This window comes from Formica exsecta, unplaced genomic scaffold (genome assembly GCF_003651465.1).
Source record: "Formica exsecta isolate Colony F162 unplaced genomic scaffold, ASM365146v1 scaffold826, whole genome shotgun sequence".
Taxonomy (NCBI): domain Eukaryota; kingdom Metazoa; phylum Arthropoda; class Insecta; order Hymenoptera; family Formicidae; genus Formica; species Formica exsecta.
This window is the reverse complement of record NW_021853596.1, coordinates 926,026-949,186: the sequence shown is the minus strand read 5'-3', so window position 1 is coordinate 949,186 and position 23,161 is coordinate 926,026. Positions and strand designations below refer to the sequence as shown.

Below are 23,161 nucleotides of genomic sequence, written 5' to 3'. Positions count from 1 at the left end.
TTGATCGATTAAAGAGATAGAGAAAGAGATAATTCTCGGAACAAGTCGGATAAGAACATTTTCAGACGACGGTAAAAGTACCAACGGAAGAATAAGGTCGCGTCCGATCATCGATACATGAATAGCGCATCATTAAAGAACACGGTTAGCCACGCAACCCCGACATTAAGCGATTTAATCGACGTTCGATGCTCTATCTAAGTGATCTATTAGCGTCATCCTCGCCGGGTGGTCCTAGTTGGCCGAGGGACAGCGCGATCTCTATTCACCGGGAGGTAAATCTACGAATGGCGATTGGTCGGCTAGAGTTCTTTCTGGCAACGTGTCCAAGATCATTGTTCCCTACTTCGCCTGTGTCCCTCATCCGCGCGAGGCAGTTTCGACGCGCGCAAAATGCATCGTACTCGTGCGTTCGCTCATTCGTTGTCTTCTCTTGCATTTAGTTCGGATCCTTAACTCTAAAATTAGTTTATTTCCCCGCGATAACCCCTTCCTTTTTTTTCTCTCTCTCTCTCTTTCTAAAAAGACACAAGGTTGTTGTCGCCATCGGCCGGCGTTGCTTCCGATCGAACGCGTTTGCAGTCTTGTCACGGTCCGTTGAGTAAATTCGCAAGAGACTCTCGATCGTTTCTCTTTCTCTCCGTCTCCTTTTTCTCTTAACCCCTTTCTGCTTCTCTTTGTCATATAAGAAAGCACGGTTAACAACGGTAGTGTCGCGAAAGTGAGAAGAAAACTACGGCTACTGGATCTAAAGAACATATCGCTCTTCTCTCGTTGCAGGCGTCGTCATAAGGAGGTGAGACTCGAGCTTCCGCTGCTTCTTGACCGAGTGTCTTCAAGCTGGAGCTGGCAAAGAGGGCTTTCGGCCCGAGGGGGTAAGTAACCAGCTTTGTTCTTTGTTCTACCGGAAGTCTGCATCGCGTACATCTGTCGCCGGTAGATGCGATCTCTGATCGTTCTATTTCTCGTTTTTATTGTATACACGTATCTAGCAATCAATCAGAACTTTACTTGTTGTTACCTCTCTATCTTGTCTTCTGGCTTACGTGGATTATTCTTGCACGAAAGATTGCTAAGAAGAATTTGCGATAGCTTTGTAAATCATGTATTCAAAGAACAAAACCAATTTCTATTTTACAAATATTTAATGCTTATAAAAATATACACGGTTTATTATAAGGATTATCGGATTAAAATTATTCTGCAAAAAACATCGTTTTTTCGATATTTGATTATATTATATATACATGTACATAATTACATCTGTAAAAATTTTTATTTTCAACTAGAAAAAGGACTGCTTTCCTCTTCTCCCTTTTAACCTTATTTATCTTAAAAACTCATTTAATATTACTAATGCATCAAGTTGATCAATTTAATATGCTTTCTCCTTTTCATTCGTTTCCTTTCATTGAACGCTATCATGATATCGTCATATTTTCTCCACAAATAGAGACCATGTCCGGTCTCAACAAATTGCTCTGGCAAAAGCGACGATACCCGCCGTATGATTGATGATGGCTGTCGCGTAATTGGCGAAAGGTTTGAGTAGCTTTAGTAGAGTAGAAAGCTTTGATGCTAGACGCACACCTTTGACAAGATCCACTTAATATCTAAATACTAGACAAATGGATTCGTAATGAATCATTACGGCGAATTTAATGTTTACACGCGTGTGCAACGATGAGGATACACCGTGTTATCCGTGACGAGCAACATTTTGGCCATTTCAGCCGCATCAGAGAGAGGCGTAATGTTCTTGGCACCGCGGTGCGATACAATGTTGTGGCACTTTGATTAGTAGCTCTCGGTAAGAGCGCATGTACACCGATGACCTGTAGTTGACGTGTGTCCCCTATCGGCGTCTGTTTGACCTAAAACGCAGCTTGCTCTTGCAATTATCAAACAGACGATACGCCACAATTGACGCTGCGATATGTAAAACAAAGAGACTTTTAAACGCTACACATAATGATCACATAAACATGGGACGTTCTTTTAATGACAGATTTTCTTTGGTTAATCTGGATTCGATTTTTCCTTAGCAAAAATATCGAATTTTCGAGCTTTATAAGCGATCGAAAAGGAAAGGCTCTTTTGCAAATTAAATTCTGTAGAAAAAAAAAATGAAATTATATTTTTTAATTGGTCTCACGTAGAGTGAGAATGAAATTTTAATTTTGACGCTCAGAGTTATTACAAAGATATATACGATAAGAAAAATGAGGTAAAACTTGCAATAAATAACGATCTCATTAGACACTTTCGCTGAAATAGACTCCAAATGGAAAAATCGATTTCAAATTATTTGTTATTAAAAATATATCAGATGGTTTTGGGATACTCTGTATGTGATCATTGTTTTCGGATACAAATTCCAGATACTTTTTTTATTTTTTTCTCAATTAACACGTACGTTACGATTGTTACAGATAGCTAATATCTAATTTTGCTATCAATTTTATACAAGTTTATACATTCACAAAATACAAAAATTAATATAAAAAATTAGCGGACTGTTGCGCTAAATTTGATAATCATTTCTCGATGACTAATCGCCGACGGGGATTTGGTTTTATGTATCGCGCGCTGTGATTAAAATTAATTTGCGACTCTGCGTTTCTCCCTTTCTCTCTATCTATCTACCTCTTTGTCTCTCCACGCCGTGCGAAAATTTATACGCGATCACGCTCTCCGTGTTTTGACCGTTTCACGCGTGGATGGCGACATTTATCGCGTAAATACATCCCCCGATTTCCGCTGAAATCGGGTCAAGTCAATACTCGTCATTTAAACAAGCGTGATGATATTATATACCGCGGTTGCGAAAAAGTGTTTACAGAGAGTGTAACGCGCTGCGATATTAACGACGATTAAATTTATCGCTACTTATCACATGTCCATTTTTAGTCGGAAAAAGAAAATATTTGCATCATTTATACATTCGATACGTAATATATAAAAGAAATACATTTAGATAGATAATGTCTTTCGGAATAAAAGAATCCATTTGCCAGAAAGCTTTTCTGTATACATAAAGATATATCATTCGTAATTTTATATTTACTAGACGCTGAACAATCGAAGTTGTATCGCGAATAAAACACAAAGTGTTTCGTGGACTTTCTAAAGCAAGTTGACATGTTAAATAGTTCACTGTCTACGTGCACAACGATAAATGTCGGATCATTTTTCATCTTTTTCCGTCAGCAAAACTTTTGAAGTTGCTGTTACTTATACTACTCTCTTTTAAGAAAATAAAACAAATCATACTGGAAAAAATATTACACTGCATAATTTTGTGCAATGTTATATGTCTTGAATCCCGTCAATTTTGACAAGCGAGCAAGCAAACCCTCGTCAAATATTCAATTTAAAAAATGGAAATGTGCAATAAAGAATTGTTTTCTCAATTTTGTAATCTAGAGTTTCGCCGATAGACATATCTTGAACGCAATTTCTTGCATATATAGAAAATGTAAAAAATTATAAAAAAATTTAATACGCACATTTAATAGAATACATTTGACAGAATTCAGGCGAGAGGTGATGAAAGCAATTTTACACTCGCTTTGATGTTAAACCCGCGAATCACAGGAGCGCCAGCCGAAAATTCTAGATGAACCGTGTCTTGTCGCCGGGGTGTGGCGGCGGGGGGTAAACGATATATGTTATCAAACTTTGAAAAAAATTTCTGATTATATTAACACGATGTATTAAAAATAATCGCAAGATTAAGCTTTCGTTGAATGCATTTTCCTCTTTATATCTTCAAGGTCAGGTTTTGTTATATTGGTGAACATGTATTTAGAACATTTTTCACATATTCTTCATTATGATTAGAATACAGATATCACTATCATTCAAAAAACTTGGAATAATTTTAATCTTAAAATAAACTCGTAAAAAATTCGATAGTGATCGGCCTTCTTATGATCAGCGAAAGTGCTCGCTCTCGTTTAAGGGTTAAGGTGACGACGAATTACAAGCGCAACTTTAAAGCCCCGTAGTATAGTCGACACGCCGGTCGACACGCGCGTCGTGACACGGTCGCCGGGGTGGGGGGGGGGGGGGGGGGGAGAGGAGGGACAGAGAAAGAGAGACTTCGTGTGGGAGCCGATGAGGGTGAAAAGAGGGTGTGCGCCGCGAAGTGGGGGTAGGCACGACGATGCATTTAATAATTAACTCGCTGGATACACGACGATGGATGTCTGACGGGGTTTCGTCAAGAGGGATCGAGGAGCGCGGGGGCGAGAGTCGAGGGAAACGCAAGGGGTTTGTTGCAGAAGTGGAGGTCGGTGGAGAATGGTGGCGCGGGCGCGGAGGGTAGGGGCGAGTGAATGGAGAGGGCGAGGGGGAGGGGAAGGGCGGGGGTGAGGCGAAAGCGATTGCAGACGGGACGCGAGGGAAAGGGGGTAGTAATGCTTGGGGTAGGTAGGAAGGTTGGCAGCCGGAATGGCTCTCGTGGATGCTGCGCAACGATCAATACACCACGTGATGCCACGCGTCACGTCTCTCTCGCGCCCACTCTCCTCCTCTCTCCCCCGCATACCCTTTTTCACTCACTTTCTCTCTCTTTCTCCCTCCCTCCCTCTCTCTCTCTCTCTCCCTTGCCGTTTCTCGGTCTTTGTCTCGCTCCCTTTCTCTTTCCAGTGTAGCGGCGGCCTATCGCCGTTTCCTTGACTTCGTGACGTAATGCCGATCCAAACGATGAGGTGCATGACGCGTTTATTTTATTTCTGAAAATACCTCAATCGAAAGATGTTATATCGTTTCGTTTTAATTGAAACTTTGATCGCCGAAACTTTTATTAGTTCTTTTATCAGTTTTTTTTTTGTAAGTATACTAATAATATGCCATTAAATGGAAAGGTAATGAAAAGAGAGAAAGGTCATGAAAAGAGAGAGAAAGGGAGAGAGAAAGAGAGAAATACTGCTATATATCTTTTTTTAAGATATTCATAACTATATATATGGTATCTGTCGGATATATATGATTGTATACCATTATCGAGGTCATATAAAAGAGCCACATATTCATCACTTTTTTACGTTGAGAAATAAGGACGCGCGTTAATAAATTTAATGACTACAATATGTATATTATTCTACGCTTCTCATTAGTTATGACGATCGATAAAATACCTGAGAGATCAGAGGTTTATCTGATATCTTCTGGTCATTCGATTAAAATTGATGTTCTGTCATAATTTTATCAGTCGCGCGGTGCGACGCGACGGTCTGCAACTCGTTTCCTCGAGTTCGCGCTGAGTACATTTCGAATTTCCCCCAGCACACACCTCGACAATTCGTCGTGTATACGTTCTTTGTGCTTGGGTACTATGATATACTTCGGGAATGTGATTTATGCCGTTCAGAAGCTCACGTGGATTTAACAATGCGGCGACTGGAAACTACCATTTGCGGAAATCGGCTAACGAATTCCATAAACTATGATTCATACGGTTGTGCATAGCGTAATTTTAGAATAGAATTTTAGGAAATATTTTAGAACGAAAAGGAAACAATCGCGCGGATGACTTTGATGAATCAATTTCATTAAGTGGATGTGTTGAAAAAAACCTGAGTTACAGGGAGCGTTCAAGATTAACCATATTTTTTACGCAGTGTAAAAAGCGAAAAAATATATTATAAAAATAGATTATATTACTTTGCAACAAAAATAAAACCAATTCTGTGACTTTTGCAAATTGGAGAAGGAATGTGCTATTTTTATTCACAAAGAATTTCCTGCTTTAGTCTTTTAATCACAGAATTATTATTGATTATTTTTTTTCATGATGTTTTGATGGGAAAATAGATAAAAATAGATCAGATAAAAATAAAATCTAATGCAATAATACGCGCGAAAATTGATAGATTTATCATAAGCTTCAACGTAAAGTACATTTTCGGAAAACGCGTCTAATTGCGCTTTGACATTTACATTTATTGTTCTGAGAGAAATATACACACGCAAACAATTCCATATAATATCACGGATTGTTATACAGAGAGATGGTATTTCCAGGACTTGAAACTAGACAGCTAGAATTTCATGAGAATTATGTTTATGGTGCATGGGAGAGAAAGAAAAAAGAGATAGAGAGGAAGCTTATGCAATTAATGTTATTTGGTAATTATTTTCCAGCAATAATATTCGCTCTAGTAAGGACTTATTATATACAGGGTGTTCCCGGATTAAATGGCCAAACTTGAAATATGAATTTAGGACCTTAAAACAATAAAAATTTTCCTCTGGAGGTATGCTTGCAAACGCTTTGTTCAAGAGATATTGACTTCTGAAGTTATGAACTATAGGAACGAATAATTTCGAAATGTTTCTTTTTATTTTTGTTTTGAAGATCAAAAGTCATTGACAGGCTTGTGTTTGCACTGTAAACAAAGCTCCGTACATTCGTACCAAACAATTGTTAGTTCGTTGAATGCTTTCGTGGAATAAACTAGTACAATCATGCCTCATACGTATTCGATTAGTGAAGATGCCGATATGGTATATTTGAATGGGTTTTGTGACGGAAATGCTAACGCTGCAAAACATTTATTTATTAAATTTTGATTATCGTACAGCAATAAATAGAATAAACCTAGATTATTTCGAAATTATTCGTTTCTATAGTTCATAACTTCAGAAGTCAATATCTCTTGAACGACGCGTTTGCGAGCATACTTCCAGAGGAAAATTTTTTCTTGTTTTAAGGTTCTAAATTCATATTTCAAATTTGGCCATTTAACCCGGGCACACCCTGTATATTCGCGAATATTTGTAATTATGTATTCTCATATAAACTTATCGAGAATACGTTTGTCGCACATATATCGCGTATTCCATCTCCTCTCTTTCCCCCCCAAAATTGCCGATGAATTGTCGTATTTTTTTCTTCTTTTTTTTTTTAGCGAAATAAATGAGATGCGAGAGGCTTGTTGCGGAAATTGTTAAACGCGTTTATCGGATGTAATTTGCGCATAGACTCGCGCTTAATATTTCCTGCGGTGAAACTTGACCGATAAAATTTAATTTGTGCGATGTACGAAGCGGCTCGCCGTTTAGATGTATGTACCAGTGCGATATATAACAGGCGTAAAAATTCTAATAGGAAAAAGTTCGCAAATGTACGACCGAGGAGGACGCTATAGAGAGAATGGTTTAAGCTGGATATTTTCAACGTTAAATAACGATGTAGAGCAAGGTGAAATAAACGTGATTTAAATCGTGTGGACGCGAATTAATACATCGCGTTTATATAATTAAGCTCATCATACTTTAATTCGGTGTAAAATGTATTCTATAATTACTACCGTGTGGTATTTCTGCAATTTTTTCTGGCATCTGATAAATTCATACAGATTTAAAAACGACATGAAAAAGTTGTCAATGTTATTGACGTTAGTGGAAAATTCTCTGTTGGCGATACTGATACAAATTTGATGTATGCGTGTGTATGTATGTCGCGCGACTGTGTGCAGAAGGATAACGATCAAGGGGAAATAAGGCAGCAAAAAGGATACGTTAGCGTGCCACAGGCTTAAATATTCATCCGAGATCAATCGACCGGATCTGCAATTTCGGATCGTTCTGGGCGATGCGAAATAAACGGTCGCGCATCCAACTTTTTTATCCCTTCCTCGTCGAATTTAAAGCGAATGTCTTTTTACATCGACGATATCGAGCTCAATTTTTTTTAAAGATAAATTGTCATTCTTGGTAACAATTTGCGTTGAAAAATTATATTATTTTCGTGCAACAATTGTCAACCGGATCTTTTTTTAATATCCTCTTGATGAAGATAATATATTGATTAAACTTTATAATATGTATATATATATCTTGATTAATGGAGGGAAGTGATCATATTTTGCAAATTTATTTTTTTATATATGTTTGTAACTAAACTTTAAATAAATTTTTTGTTGTCGAAGTAGATGAAAATTCTGTTAAAGTAAATTTTTTATTTGGAATTAAGTGAAGAGTCTTGTTAACTTTTAAATTTCACAAAGTTTAGCTTGCGAAAAACTATTATTTTTCAATTGCTTGTCTCAATTAAAAAATTATTGATGCTTCAATATCTTTGTTAAGAAAATTGGCTATAGAAACTGCTATAGAACTGCTATTAAAAAAACATCCAGTATTTTTGAAATATCCTGTACTGATTGTATATATATTTACAGCACCGAAAGCATCTCGAAATTTTTCCTGCATATTTTATACTGAGTATTAGATCCTTATTTAACATATAGTGTTTTCAATGTTAATGTTGGGTTTTGAAAATTACTTGGCTGTATTCGATGCACAAACTACGCGATAAAGATGGGGTTAACTTTGAGGAAAACTCTCCACAATATCGCAAGACAGATCTCATTGTACTGTCGTATATGTACCTGCCTGCGCAAATTTCAACATCCTTTCATTGTTCGCCAAGCTTAGCGCGTGCAAGTTGTCAAGAACAGCGGGGTCCCGTATCCTTCTTCCAAAAGTACTTCCGAAGGTAGTATTCTGAAAAGGCTTGCAACGGTGCGCGTTATTCGTGCAATCTATTCTCGGGGTTGGCTTTGTGTCGAGACTTGTGTGAATTCGGCTTTCTTCCTCCCCGGCCAAAAGCGCGCGAAATCAATTTTCTTGTCTTCACTCGCTTGCCGATGACGTGACATTGTGCGGCCCGGCATATTTTCAATAAACAGCGTAGCCGACCTAAAACTGCCAAAATGTCATCGTTCGGGAACGCGTCGATACGAATTAATCGTTTATTTTTGCCCGGCTTTGTTCGGCTTATAATTTTCGGAGTATTTCTTTTTTTTTCGCTCTTCAAAAATTACACATACTTTATATATATAAATTTAAATTTATAAATCTTATTTTATTTTTAAAAATGAATATAAAAGATCTTATCCATACATACGCTTATTGCGAACTGAACACTCAAAAAAGTGGTTTTGCCAGCAAAAATAAAATTTTCTGGGTGCGCAAAATTAACTGAGGTACATAAATGATTAGCAAATATAGAAGATATTATTAGAATGTTGCTGCTATAAATTCTATATGTAACAGACAATATTCTAACAGATACAAAAAATAGCGATAAATTTTTGTTGCGATACCTAGAAATCTACCTATATCAGCAAGACTTTTTTTGAGTGAATGTAAACTACACAGGAGTAGTAGAGAAAAATAAAAATATTTCTGAAGAAATAAGACAACTATATAAATATATTGAAAAGCAATAGATTTTTTTAAGATGACTCTCTCTTCAAGGCTCTAGAGAGAAGGATGAATAAAGGTATATAATTAGTAGCTACCAACGTAGTTTTATCGAACGTATCCTCTAGGAATGAGATAACTTTTTCAAATTCTCGCAGGAGCGAATTAAATTCTCTCTCGCGCGCGCATCCCTCGTTCCGTGATTCCGCTATTTCCGCGGTAAAATACAAATGAATGTTCGTCTAGGCACGAAAAAGCCGAGAGTCAGCGCTGTCGGGACTTTTTTTTACGAGAACCGTGGACACCGGCCAATCAGTGAGGTGACAATGATTTAGGCGCGCGTTCGCCGGATTGCCGTCCCGGCAAACACGACCACGCACGTGCGTGTGCGATCCCGCGTTGGCGCTTGTGTGTGGGAGCGAACGGCCTCATGAAACATTCATGCCGATACTGCCCCGTGTGACACCGCTTAACCCCGGCTCTCCAAAACGCGCGGTAGACGAGATAGGCCACGATGTATTTTCGACATGGCGGTAAGTCACCTGGTATGTATCATCTGGTGGCTTTATGTATATATGTACATGTATCGGAAACTAATCCTAAACTTTCGGAAATAAATCCTTGAATAAAGTGCTCCGTCTTATAAAAAAAAGGATATTTGGATTCCCAAACAAAACTCAATTATATTATGTGAGATGTCTAATCATAAATATTGGAATTCTTTCGACGACTTATAACAACATATTGTTTACACAACTGTTTTCTTCGACAATCAGTTATTATTGAAGAATGATGGTAATGTTTTATGGGGCGACTTTTCGTCAGCAGGGGCATAATTTTCTGTTTGCAACTTAACTAAACTATAGACGATGAAAGGAGTCGGAGCTGCGGCGAAGTTATTAATCCCACTAACAGGAAGCAAAGTGTACTTTGTACGCTCGCTTTGCCTGCCACTCCGTGTTTAACTTTCCGTTCAAAAGCACCAAACCATAACAGGGCGATATATTCGCACGTGGCGTCACAGTTTGAAAGCCCCCCTCTCTCCTCCCCTATCGAACTTTCATTTTCCCATGGCGGAAGTTCGGCGTCCAGCTGCCGATATCGCTGACCAAGATATGTGAGCGAGAGAGAAGCTTCTCTGGAAGTTTCCTTCTAATTCTATAATTTCATGAGGTACAAAAAATTATACATCTCCGTTATGTCAAAGTTTTATCCGCGCAGTCTGAACTATGATACCAGAATAAAACTATAAAAAGAAGAAAAAAGTTTAGATCAAGTTGATATAACACAGTTCTACAAGAAAAACGCAAAAAAAGTAATCATTTCCTGCTGTTTTTTTTATGTCGAATACGAACCTTGGTTTTTTTTTTTTTAATTATCCGCATCTTATAATCATCTTATAATTTCGAGAAATTCGTGATTAAGTAAATATATAGTTAAAGTTGCTAAAAAGGGCCATTTTAATGTATTTTATTATATTATAATTAATATAATGATGCCAAAATTAAAAAAAAGGTTCACGTAATTTATTGATTTTGCATTTACCAATTTTAACATTGCAGATTCATATTTGGCGATCTTGAAAACCCTCAAGTTTGAATAAACACGTTGAAAAATATTTGATAGATGCTCAATAGTTTCATTCGCTATTTTCCTGTAATAAATTCCATATTTAATATTTAATAAAAATGTGTAAAAATACATTAAAATAGTTATTTTTACAACTTTAGCCGTAATTTTCTCAAAGTTATGACGTGATAGAGCAAAAAGTCAGAATTGTATTCTTTTTTTGTATTAGAAAAAGAAGAAATTATTTTTTGTTGAACTATATAACAAATATCTATTATATTCTATTATAATCTTCGTATAATCATAACAACTTTATAAAACGCCTCTTCAAACACGTATAAGCAAGAGAGCTTGTTCGACCGTTAAAGCTAATTTCGAGCGAAGCGATCTCCTGGAACGGAGAAAAATACAACCCCGATAATGGCTTAATCCCATTCGATTATGGCCGAGGTCCCGCGAAGGAATATGCACCTTGGGGAGTCGATACGGTAAGCGAACGCGTAAGTTACTTCCTTTTCTCCTTGTTTCTTCCCTCTCTCTCTCTCTCTCTTTTCCTCGAAGAAACTGGAAGACATCATAAATATGATAATGGATGGTTTAGGAACGGCGTATTCGGCATACCGATAAGTTTCCTATCATCGTTCCGCTGTCTTGCCCGAACGAGATGAGAGTGAGGCCAACTAAACCTTATTCGCCCACTCCGAAGAGTATTGACCTTGTTCAGAAAATGGTGGGAAATTGTTGTATTCTCTAGAGGAATCTTGTATCGGATGTGGCCAATTACTTAGCATCCATAATCCAGCTATCAACTGGCGAGAAAATAAGACCATCATTTGGAAGCACACTGTATCGGGGATTTATGGCAGTTGACATTGCATCCATTGAGCGACTTCCATTATTCACTAGCTTTTTTAATATAACAAAATCTACAGAAAAAGAGAATCTAAGATCTGTGAAAAGAATGAATACTCTAAATTAATAATTTGCCACGTGTCATTTAACGTAAAGCAGTTTAATTCTATTTTGGCATTGTTCTCTTCTGATTCTAATATTATATTTTTTCCATTTAATATTTGCGTAAAATGTCTGTTTCATAAAAAGGAGGATTAAAAATCTTACAATCACAAAATGAACGGTACGCAGAAATATGAATATTCAATAATTAGTTAATAGAATAATAAGAAACCCTCGGGACTTCATGTTTCTGGAAAATATTTAAATTAGAGGATGTGGCGCAATTAAAAGCTTTAGAGAAATTCTCTAACCTTTTCTCCCTCTCTCTCTCTCTCTCTCTCTCTTCTCGCCTCACCCGCACGCGCGTTTGTGCAACGATACAGCAAATCGTGGCGATAAAGCTTGTTTCGTCTCCGTGCAGGCTCGCCAATGCCATTTTCTCGCCTCTTTTTTCGCGTACGCAAGCAACGCGAAATATCTCAGCAACTTCGCGAAGAAGACGCAATTCCAACATTCGTAAACAATGCGATTACGCTCGCCGCACCGTGCTTCTCTCCTTCCACTATCCGCGATTCCACTATCACGGATTCTCTCTGACGACCGCGTGTAATGGCGGATTTGCATATTATTTTAGTTCCCTGCGCTCGTTTCTTTGTCTACGGTGCTCTTGTCTTAAAATTCTTTATCTTTTTATTCTCAGATAACGTACGATATATTTGTTTCACAATAGTTACGTTTTTATTTGCTGCATTTTTGCAATTGCCAATTTTGTAAATACATATAAAGTAAAGAATATAAGGCCCGGACCTTTGTAAGGGTTCGCATCTCGCGGATCTAAATCAAAGATCCGCCACTGTCCCGACGAGAGTTAAAAATATTTCATTAAAATTAATGAAACCCCGCTAACGCTCACGCATGTGAGGGGAGGCCGGGACCATAATTGGAGAGGTCTCGACTATGGCAGCTGCACAACCCTTTGTACGGCCCATCCACCCCCTTCAGTCGCTGCAGCCCTCGTTTAAGCATATCATCCTGTTTCTCTATGTCACCTTCCGTGAACTCAGTCTCTCTTTCTCTGTTTTTCTCCACCTGTTTTATTATTCAAAAAAATATTACTTTCATAAAGCAGAGAGATCGAACGGATCGACACGCAAAAACACAATACAACTATCATATATCAATGTGGGGTTGCTGCCTACGAAGCCAGTGAATTTGCATCCCATGCTAAATGTAATCGCTTATTGTTCGGCACACGATAACACACTAAACGTTATATCATCAATTTATATTAGATAAACAAAATTCGAAATCAAACGTATTTAGTTAAATGTGACGGATAATATTTATATGTTATATATTTATAAATATCAGAATTAAATATAATTAAGAATAAACACACACACGCTGTATAAAAGAAATGTTAAAACATTATATGAAAAGCGTTCATCTGCAGCCTCTATATGCCTATGTTTCTTCACTTATAGTATATATATGGATTAGGAATAATAAAGAGATTCTTCACATATTCAGAAACTCGGAGAAACATTATTTAAAATTGTTTTCAAAATTATTTCCTTCTCCCCCTTTTTTTATGCATTAGATGCTGAAGTATTCGAAAAAGATTTATTCTCAATAATGACGATTCGCGGATCCCTTTACGTGCGGTCCGAGAGACTTGACCCTTTAAGCCAGACGGGCTTTTCTATGGCTTCCACCTGTGTATGGCTGTGTATTGTAAGTCCTCTCTTTCTCTCTCGTAAAAGAATTTTTTGCACACACCCACACGCTCGAACGATTACGCGTACACTCGGGCGAGTTTGCTCGCTCGATACACGTGTGCATACATGAGCGCGATATCCCATATCGTACTGCACAGAAACTCCCTACTGAGGGAGAAAGAGAGAGAGAGAGAGAAAGGGAGTGACAAAGAGCGGAGAGCTTTCAAAGCTCTCGCGCCTCTCGCCCAGACTGTCATTTCGATCCTGACTGAAACAGTCCCAGCGGTTCTCAGCCGGAAAAACTCGTTGCGAAAGGTGGAATAAAGCCTGGCAGGGTTTTCGCCGAGAATTCGATGATTGACAGCATGCGGCTAACGTGGATAACGAGCGACGCGCTTTATGGAAAATGTACATTGTGACGTGATTCTCTCGTACGGCCAATAATATACAGGGCGACCGGTAATTGGGTACTATTGTTCGTCTGGCGATATTCATATTTTATTAATACGAGATATCTTCATATATAAACGCACACATGCGGAATATCTTAAAATCAACGAACGTCCTTTTAATAACAGACTCTCTGTTGTGGATTTGGATGATTATTCCTTTGGAGATATTAATCATTTTCGAGTTATAAACGATTAAAAAATGGGTCTTTTATATAACACACTAAATTTGATGAAATTAAAAAGTTAATAAAATATTTTAAATCTAAAATATTTTTTATAGTGTTTTAATTCAAAGTTATCAAAAATATATGTAATGGAAAAAATTAGAAACTTGCCATAAAAAAATGATGATTTCTTTTACATTTGCGTTAAGGGAAACTCGATGTCCCCCCAAAACCAAAGAAATGCTACTAGAGAGACGTTCGGAGCTTTTACGACATATATATGGAATATGCTTAATTCTCAAGAAATTTCTAATTACCGCGATCTTGCTTCAGAAAGATGGGTTACGATATCCTTTTTGTGAAAAATTCACCGCGGTATGCGAATGTTTTTAAAACCGCTGCTGACAACTATATTTTTGTTTTCACTAACTTTTTTTTCTTAACAGATTATGACTTTAAATACACAAGATACGTAGAAAACACGAAAACTTTGTTAATGTTAAAAGCATATGCTTGTAGTCACAGTAAAATCTTTCTTAACTCCATTTTTTGAAAATACGCATATATCTCGAATACTTTCTGTCGCGTGGTTAGAAGAAAAATGAAACTCAAGAAGTAAACAAGCGCAACTCCGGGAAAGATAGATATTCTTTTAACGAACACCCGGTATATCCGTCGTGTGTATGCAGCAGTAGTGGGCCCGTTGTAACGCTTCGGCTGGTTCCTCTGCCCTCTCGCGCCCCCTTCCTCGTCCCGTCCCCTCTCTCTCTCCCTGTGCCTTCGTGGAAAGCGAGGCGGAGGAGGAAGAGAGGGCGCGCAGACACCCCACCTGCCCCCCTCGTCTCGCTCGCCCCTTTTCGCCCTTCCTCTCGCCTACGCCATGATCAATATTACGCCCCAGAGCTACGGCATCCAAACCGACCTCGAGACGGACTTCTTCTTGCCGCTCAAAGCATCTCTCCGAGTGAAGCGGCGGCGGTGCAGCTTCCGTCTCGAAACTTTTTCAAACCACGCGAAACCGGAAACCGAAGCGAGAAATTAAAAGCTAGAGGAGCATCGGGTCTGCCTGGATCATGCTAGGGACTCCCACGCTGCGAAGTTTCTCTCTTTCCCCCTTCTCTGCCTTCCCTCTTGCCGGAAGGAGCCAGAATGGAGCCGATAATAGTCCCGGTAATTGCGTTGCTCGCTTGGGCTGTCATACGAAATCGCCGAGATTGATTTCGCGGGCACGATAAGTGCCGCGGTCAAGTCCGATCTGGATTTGTCGATTACAATTGAGCGAACAATCCTTTCCCGACAGCAATGAGTTTGTCGCCCCCTTCCAATGTCGTTATATTCCGAATCGTTTCCGCAACGTCGTTGATAAAGTCAAGAGTTCCTCAATTTCGGATATTTCGTAGTAAGATGGAAAAAAATTATTTTTTTCTTACAAATAAAATACAGTAGAACAAATATGAAGCTTCATTTTTTATGCAAGCTATAAAAAAACATCAATGTTAAATAATGTTCTTTTAACCTTGAACATTACAAATTCTTTGTATTGAGAAAGTAAGTCGATAGTATATTAACGTTATCGCTGATTAAAAATTATCGCTAATGTGAAAAGGTTACACATGCTTATATAATCAACGATTGTCCAACCAGTTTGACCATGCCAGCTTACACTTCGCGTAGATCCATATCACCGAAACTATCAATCTGATCCCTCGTGAATCTTTTGAAAAGTACAGCGACGGATGATCCGTACAGCGAAAAGATCAGCTTCGATCAATCAGGTTGAGAACCACCGGAGGACAGATCCCTCGTCTGGTCGGGATATATTTGCGTATTTGTACAAGTAGTAATATAGTGGTTTGATCAGGCGCGAGAGAGCGCGATGGAGTGCTCATTTCGCGTGACATTCGTGCCGTAACCTTCTGGAGGGACTGTACGCGGCTAGGTCAGGGACTGTACGTCTGCCTCTTCAATCTGCAAGCTATTGTAACACTCCTCCGCGCTTCAGTCAGCCTCTCTCGCTCTCGCCTCCTTTTCTTCGTCCCCTTTCGCGCGGTCGTCGTCGTCGTTGTCGTCGTCATCGTCATCGCCGCCGCCGCCGTCTCCTCGGCCTTCTTTCCGCCTTTTTCGGCCTCTTCCTTTTGCTCGAAGCGCCTCTTTGCCAACCCTCCGCGCGAACTCTTCCTCCACCATCCCTCATCTCTTCATTCCCGCAGCGTTATCCATTAGAACTAGACGACGCGGACCCGCTTGTTTTTCGCCCCCTCCCATCGTTAGGCGCGAAAATCATTTGTCGCTTTTCTCGCGGACGCCACAAGAAACAGTTATAAAACAATGCCAAGAGTTATAAAACAAAGCCAAGTACAAAAAATGGAGTTCAAACGGTCCAGTAATGATCTTACAACTGCGGTTATTAATATTGTAATTGTACTGACCAATGCATAATGAGGTTGGATATTAAAATGTACGTTATATCGTTGTGAAAGCTTAATTAAACCTTCATGTTGGTAGCTTTTAGGTTGTAATATACAGAGATCTCTGTAAAATCAGTTTTGTCTCTGTCTTTCATTCATTTTTAAATTTCATTATTTGTTCTACGTTGAATATAATATATAAAGTTTAATTCTCTTATAATTTAACATTTTATTAAATTTATTATCCTTACTTTTGTGTACGACATCGTAAATATAAGACGTAGATACATATTGTAAATTGCATAATGAGAAAAATTATTTTAATATGTTTGCGCGATTCGTTTAGAACGCGTTTTATCAGCTTATATTCCTCAATCATCCTTATCATGGCACTGTCATCCTTCAGGGATAGATAATGGGATAGATTATGGGAACAATCAGATATTGCTATTTTAGAATCATGGTGAAACGGCTGTTTCAACATCAGGGAAATTTTAAATATCGACTACGCGGAAAGAATTATTTATTCCGAGAAAAATCATTTCTCCATGTAATTTTTTTTTGTAGCACGATCTTGAAGCACTGTATACAAATCTTGAAAATGACGAGTCGTTTCTTCTTACGAAGTGATTCGTATCCGCATCGCAATTTCCGAGAGTTTGACGTTTACCAGACCGCCGGATGAGAAGAACCGGCGTATAATAATTTTCGCGGTTGAATAATCTGTTAGCTATATTTATTCTCGCAAAATCCATTTTGTAGCGTCGAATTTTCGCGGAATTTACTCGCGATTACTCGGAGTAGCGCAGATTAGCCAATTTCGCGATATAATCTACGAAATCTGCGCAATCCCGCTCGCTATATACCGAGTTTCTCCTCTTCTCGTGGCTCACGGTAACTTGATGAAGTACTTATTAACCGCGAGTTTAAAGCCGCCAGACGGAAGGCCATTAAAAGATGTGCGAAATGGTAGGAATATCGATCAATATCCATGATATTCGCGGATTCTTTTGCAAAACTTTCAACTTAACACGAGTCTTATTGGGAAACCTCTTATTTTCCACCATCACTTATCTTTATAACATGAAAACTATGTTTGTCCAATAATCCAAAGTTTATATTTAGCAGTACGAATATAGAGATTTATTTATTTAAGTTTTCGCACAGGATATATATACGACGATTGTGTTTAACATTTATTGTTATATAATTGATAACAAATTTAATTAAATATTATTAGCAGATGCAAAATTAGTTTACAATTATAAAAGCAATGTTTTAATTCAAAATAAAAAAGGCATATTTAGGTATTATTTATACATGTATAAAGAACTTTTTTTTTAAATATAATAACTAAATTTCTTTTTATATTTAAAAAGGAAGTTGTTCCATGCAAATACCTTCTATATATTTACCGCTCGTATTCTTTTGAGAAAAAGAGAAAGAAAGAGTGCACACACAAGAAAATAAATATAAAGTATTAGACATACACGTAGGAATACACGTGAATCTTAAATACACCATTTTTTATAATTATAGCGAAGGTTTATGTGAAAAATTATTGAGTAAATTACAAACAAACATTTATGACAATTAAATCGTAGCCTTTTATACCTCGTGAATATCTTTCATCTTGCGTTGGGTAAAATTCATAAATATAATATACATTTTTCGCGATCGCTTAACAGAGGATAGAGGTCTCTCTTTTAGAACTTCGTCGCGCAGGTCTCCTTCGCAAGTAGATTTTCCACCCTTTTCTCGAAAGCGCGATTCTCGGAACTGATTTATCGGTCCCCTTTTGATGGAAGGGGCCGCCCCGCTTTTAGTTAGATAGCAGCGGCCCGCGAAATCGAATATATATAGAGAGAGCTATGTACGGAGCTGCACTCAAGAAAAATGTTTGTCGCAGGAGAGAGGCAGATATCGGCAAGTTTTCCATCACATAAATCCACTTTGTTGCTGTGTCACGGCGTGAGAGCGATCGGGAAAAAGGAAAGACGTCATCCGCTCCGGCTGGATAATGCACAAATGACGGCGCATTCCGGGAATCATATCTTAAATTATAAATAAAATAGTGACTGTCTCTCCGAGTGTGTCTCTCTCTCTTTCTCTCTCTCTCTCTCTTTCTCGCTCTCTCTCTGTTACTCTCTGTGTATATTAATAATACACGGGAAAAAAATGCTGTTGCTTCAATTAAAATTTACGTCACGGTCTGCCACAGACATACATAGTTCATTCAATGATATTTTTATTAGACCAAATATCTGGATAGTTGTTTTAAATACGATTAAATTTCGTTCATCGTAGATGAGATAATTGCGACTCACGTTCGATCGGGTAGATGTGATAGACGTCACAGGACGAGCGTAATTTCCCGTTTTAGTATTTTCCTATTAGCGTGTTATATATCTGCTGCATTTAAGCTCACGCGAGCCCAACATTTATAGCTCCTTACCGTTTCACAAGACGCGAAATATTTATATAAATGATTAGATAAATCTAGAAAAATTAAGAAATTTTGGAAAAGAGTCAGACACTATTTATAGTACACACTGGTCATAAAATTCAAAAGCCCAAGTCAATCTAAGAACTCGCAATTTTACCGCTCTTTTTGTACAATAATCTTACATAAAAAAAAAAAAATTAAATTTCAAAAGAAAAATATTTAATTCAATGCATATTTTGCGACGTAGTTTGCGAGACAGGCATTGGCCGGATCGATAATTTTCGACCTCCATGAGATACCCAGTAGGTGCATCATTGTCACAGCACGAGACGTCGATGCAGCATCCTCCCCACTGGCGGGATGTCACCGCGAAAGGCACTCTAGCGGGCTTAATTGACGTAGACTCGTTGCTAATTAGTTTACATTACGCTCTCCGTATCCTCTAGGCCCTGCCAAGTCGCTCTCCGTGTTGCGTCTCGCCCTCGATATTGCGAGGGGGCTCTTTAATGTCGAGCTTCATCGCGCTGCACGAGTTACACAGCGCGATTGTGTATGTACATAACTGTGTGTCGCCCGTGCTGCAACGCCGCCGTTCGCATTCTGACGCACTTTCGCCACCCTTCCGAGTGCGTTAGACTGCGTTGCGTATTTCTCGTTACCGGCAGCGCCGTGAACATAATATCACGGAAATGCATCCGGATCGCTGAAAATGCATTCGACAGCGATAAAATCTGTAAAATATGACATTCTTGTCATAGACGCGAGCTGATGACAACGGGACATGTAATAACGACATATACATGTAATAGAAATGATAATGATGTCCAATCGCGAAAACGGGACGGTAAAAGAGCCTCTCGAACGCAATCATCAGCGCGCGATTTATTGATATCCGCAAAGTAGAATGAATTAAATTTCCAAATGATATCATCTTCTCTGCATTCTTATTGATGATCACTATACGTTAAACAGTATACGAATTTCCTACGCGTCCCGGTTAAATAGTGATATAAAAGAAAACGACGCGATAAGCAGATTGTTTAATTTATAAAAAGTAAATAATATAAATGATAATTATGTAGAAAGGGATATAAAATATTAAAAAATTATAAGAGAATATATTTAATTAAAAATAATCAAGAGCTGCGCGGTGGAATCTTCCGAAATAACTTCTCGTTGAAATTAAGTCTCGAGCACGCCGTCCACCAGTAGCCAGCTTCCGGACTATGTCGTGGAGTCAAAGGATGTAAAAGACAAGGGTAGTCAAACGGAAGGAACAGGCTTTCATTTTTGTAAGAATACATTCCCCGGAGCAACACTTTGATGTGCGGTTAACAAAGATAAGGAAAGGCAAGAAGATAAAAAAACGGGAGAAAAATAGTTTAACGAGGATGTCCGCGAGCGTAATCAACTTACGTTAGTTATGAGAATTGAGAACAAAAGAAAAAAATAAAACACACAATATTTACGAAATACATCGAAGAAATGTCCCAAAAGAATCTGGTTCATCTAGGAATTTTTTTGTATTTCCATTTATTATAAATGATTGAAATTTTTCGGAACTCTTATTAAAATTGGAAGATAATCGTTTGAGTCTTTCAATATTTTATGAAAATTATAGTATAATATTACATGTTTTTCCCTTTTTTCTTCGTTTTCAACTCATAACTAAGTAAGTTGCTTACACGTGCGGAGAGATTTTTGGTGAGCTATTCTTCTCCTATTTATTATATTCTCTTGCCTTGCGTTTGTTAGTCTTATTTTAAAGTATATTACTCCGGGAACTTTTCTGTTCTTTTTTTTTTTTATAAAATACATCTTTTGATTTTGTGCAAAAATTTGAAAGTTGTTGATGGATAGTCTACTTTTTTAATCATCACTATCTTTAGTGTTTTTTTTATTGTACTGTGTAATGAGTCTATATCAGAGAAATTTAAAGAAGGAATTTACACAATAGTGTATCGTTATCATATTTACGAATAGTATTCTTATATACATTAAACGCGTGTTAAGTTTTTTTCTTGTATATTTATATATTTAATAATACGATAAAAAACACACTTGCTTTTAAATATCCGTAAGTTTGTATCTAAAACTAACATTTCATTTTTTTTCGCCAGTGTCACATTTGCATGCCGAAATAACGAATGCGCAACAATCGAAATAATCCGATCAAACACGGAGATTTAATGAAACGTAATAAACAGGCAGACACTTTATTGTGAATTATACACGTAACGGTAATCACAATCGACTTCGCCGACGGATAAATGCTAATTTTCTTAAAGACAAAGAAACAACGCGAAAAACAATTTCAGTTATAATGAGAAGATATCATATCGAAGGATACCAACGACGGAATCCGATTATAAAAAGCAAGAGACGATAGGAAAGAAAAGAGTAAATAACGATCGTGCTACCTTTGAAAATTTAATTCTCGAATTAATCATTCAGTTCTGTGGTCCAGCTTTATGCGGCGCTCGAAAAGAAGAAGCTATCCCAAAACAATTGCCTCTCTCTTTTGCTGTATTTTAATTTACTTTGGAATGGCTCATCAATAAGCAAAATAACGTCTTTCACTGACGCGAGACAAAAGCTTTAATTTACATTGCTATTTAATGCTAATTCATGTTACTGCGATTTTAAATATCACTTGCCAGATAGGAATATTATATTTATGGTAATCTTTTTTTCCACGGAGATTATAACTGGAAAAAATTAGTATTCGCAAACTTGATATTTTTTCAGAGAGATAGATTGCAAATTATAATTTCAAGGAAATCCATCTATATTTAAATAAAATTTATGTTTATAATTTATATTGAAAATTCATATTAATAACACGAACCTGATTCCACATATTTTCGTTGAATGTTTTTTATTTTCCAATGCATCTTTCTCTCTCTCTCTCTCTCTTTCTCCGCAACTCTTTCTCTTATAATTGTGAGAAACTTTTCACCGTCGAGTCGCCTTGGAGAAACATGCAGTTTGCGAGTGCATTGCCGTGCATACTCTCGGATACACGAGGCAGTAGTATCATCGTTCTCTCTGTTATTTTCGCTCCGGCACCGCGACTGCTTTTCAAATATGTCTCCACTTTATCCGTGATATTTTCCCGTCGCGGGACGTCAAACGGGAACAACGAGACCGTTGTGACACGCATACCAATGCGTGTGAGATCCGAGCGTGTATTGATGCCGATTTCCGTTACTCCTTCATATCCAGTAGACACTATCGACACGAAACTAGTTGGCGATACTTCCCAATTCGATTTCTACAGTTCAAACTGCATTTCGAAGAAATTGTGATATAAATATACGCGCACATATATAGTAAATCTTTGCATTGCACGATACTTTTATAAAAAAAAAAAAAAAAGCAACAAGCCTTTTATAACGCGATAAATAAATTTCAAGATTTAATTTTTATACTTGAATTCAATTATACTTTGCCGGTTTATATAAAATGAAAAATTATATAATTTAAGTTATATAATGAAGAACTTTTTAAATTTTTTTTCTCATTTCTCATTTTTAAAATAAAATAAATAAAATTTTATTATTATAATGTATTGAAAACAAGTTTTATGCATAGTTTATAATAAACAGTATTTTTAAACTTTATGTAATCCATGAGCATTGTATAAGAGCGGTATTATATAACGCGGAATATATTCCTCCCGTTATACAAGGATTTACTGTAGTTATCTAGATTGAATTGTTTGAGTTCAAAACCTCGCTTGATTAATGATTCGTTTGTATTACATGTTCATTAATTAGACTTAGGTACAGATTCATCGCCTCGAGATCGTCATTATTTAGAATTATCATAGCAGTAAGCGATTGTCAACATTATTCAAACATTCAACGCCGTAAGGAATCCCTCACCTCGAAAGAACCATCGTGTATGCAAGGCGAATCTTCTGACCTGTTGCAAGTTTTCTTGTCGATTCTAATCGAGCGTCCTTGATGAAAGTTTGCGGACGCCATGCGTTTTTTCTTCTTTCCACTTCGCTTAACGGCTGTTTGTGTTCGTTATCAGTAGGAAGAAGTCGCTCGACTATGAATGATACTTTCTTGCAATTACTTGGACTTAAGTTGAAGTCTTTCTGAACACACTCTACTTTGTGATAGCTCGATATGCTGGTTCGATAGATACTACCGCAGTTTAAATATTACGAGAAATGTAAACGAATCTTCTTTGATATATATTTTATATTATATATCATATATAT

At 37.5% G+C, this 23,161-nt stretch overlaps 1 protein-coding gene and 1 long non-coding RNA gene across 3 annotated transcripts in view; one reads left to right on the top strand and one right to left on the bottom strand.

Annotated features, from left to right (window-relative positions):
• Positions 1-23,161, top strand: part of LOC115244591 (poly(rC)-binding protein 3) — a 105,363-nt gene that overhangs the window by 3,390 nt on the left and 78,812 nt on the right. Inside the window, exon 2 of the mRNA XM_029822367.1 lies at positions 781-875. The gene's annotated coding sequence lies outside the window, so the exon portion shown is untranslated. The remainder of the gene's footprint in view (positions 1-780; positions 876-23,161) is intronic.
• Positions 20,751-23,131, bottom strand: LOC115244599. Of its 2 annotated transcripts, none has more exons than XR_003885400.1 (3): positions 22,815-23,131; positions 21,776-22,213; positions 20,751-21,635 (listed from the first exon to the last, which is right to left on the bottom strand). It is a non-coding gene; the product is annotated as an uncharacterized LOC115244599 (long non-coding RNA). The 2 variants fall into 2 exon arrangements; XR_003885401.1 differs by having other exon boundaries at positions 21,776-22,158.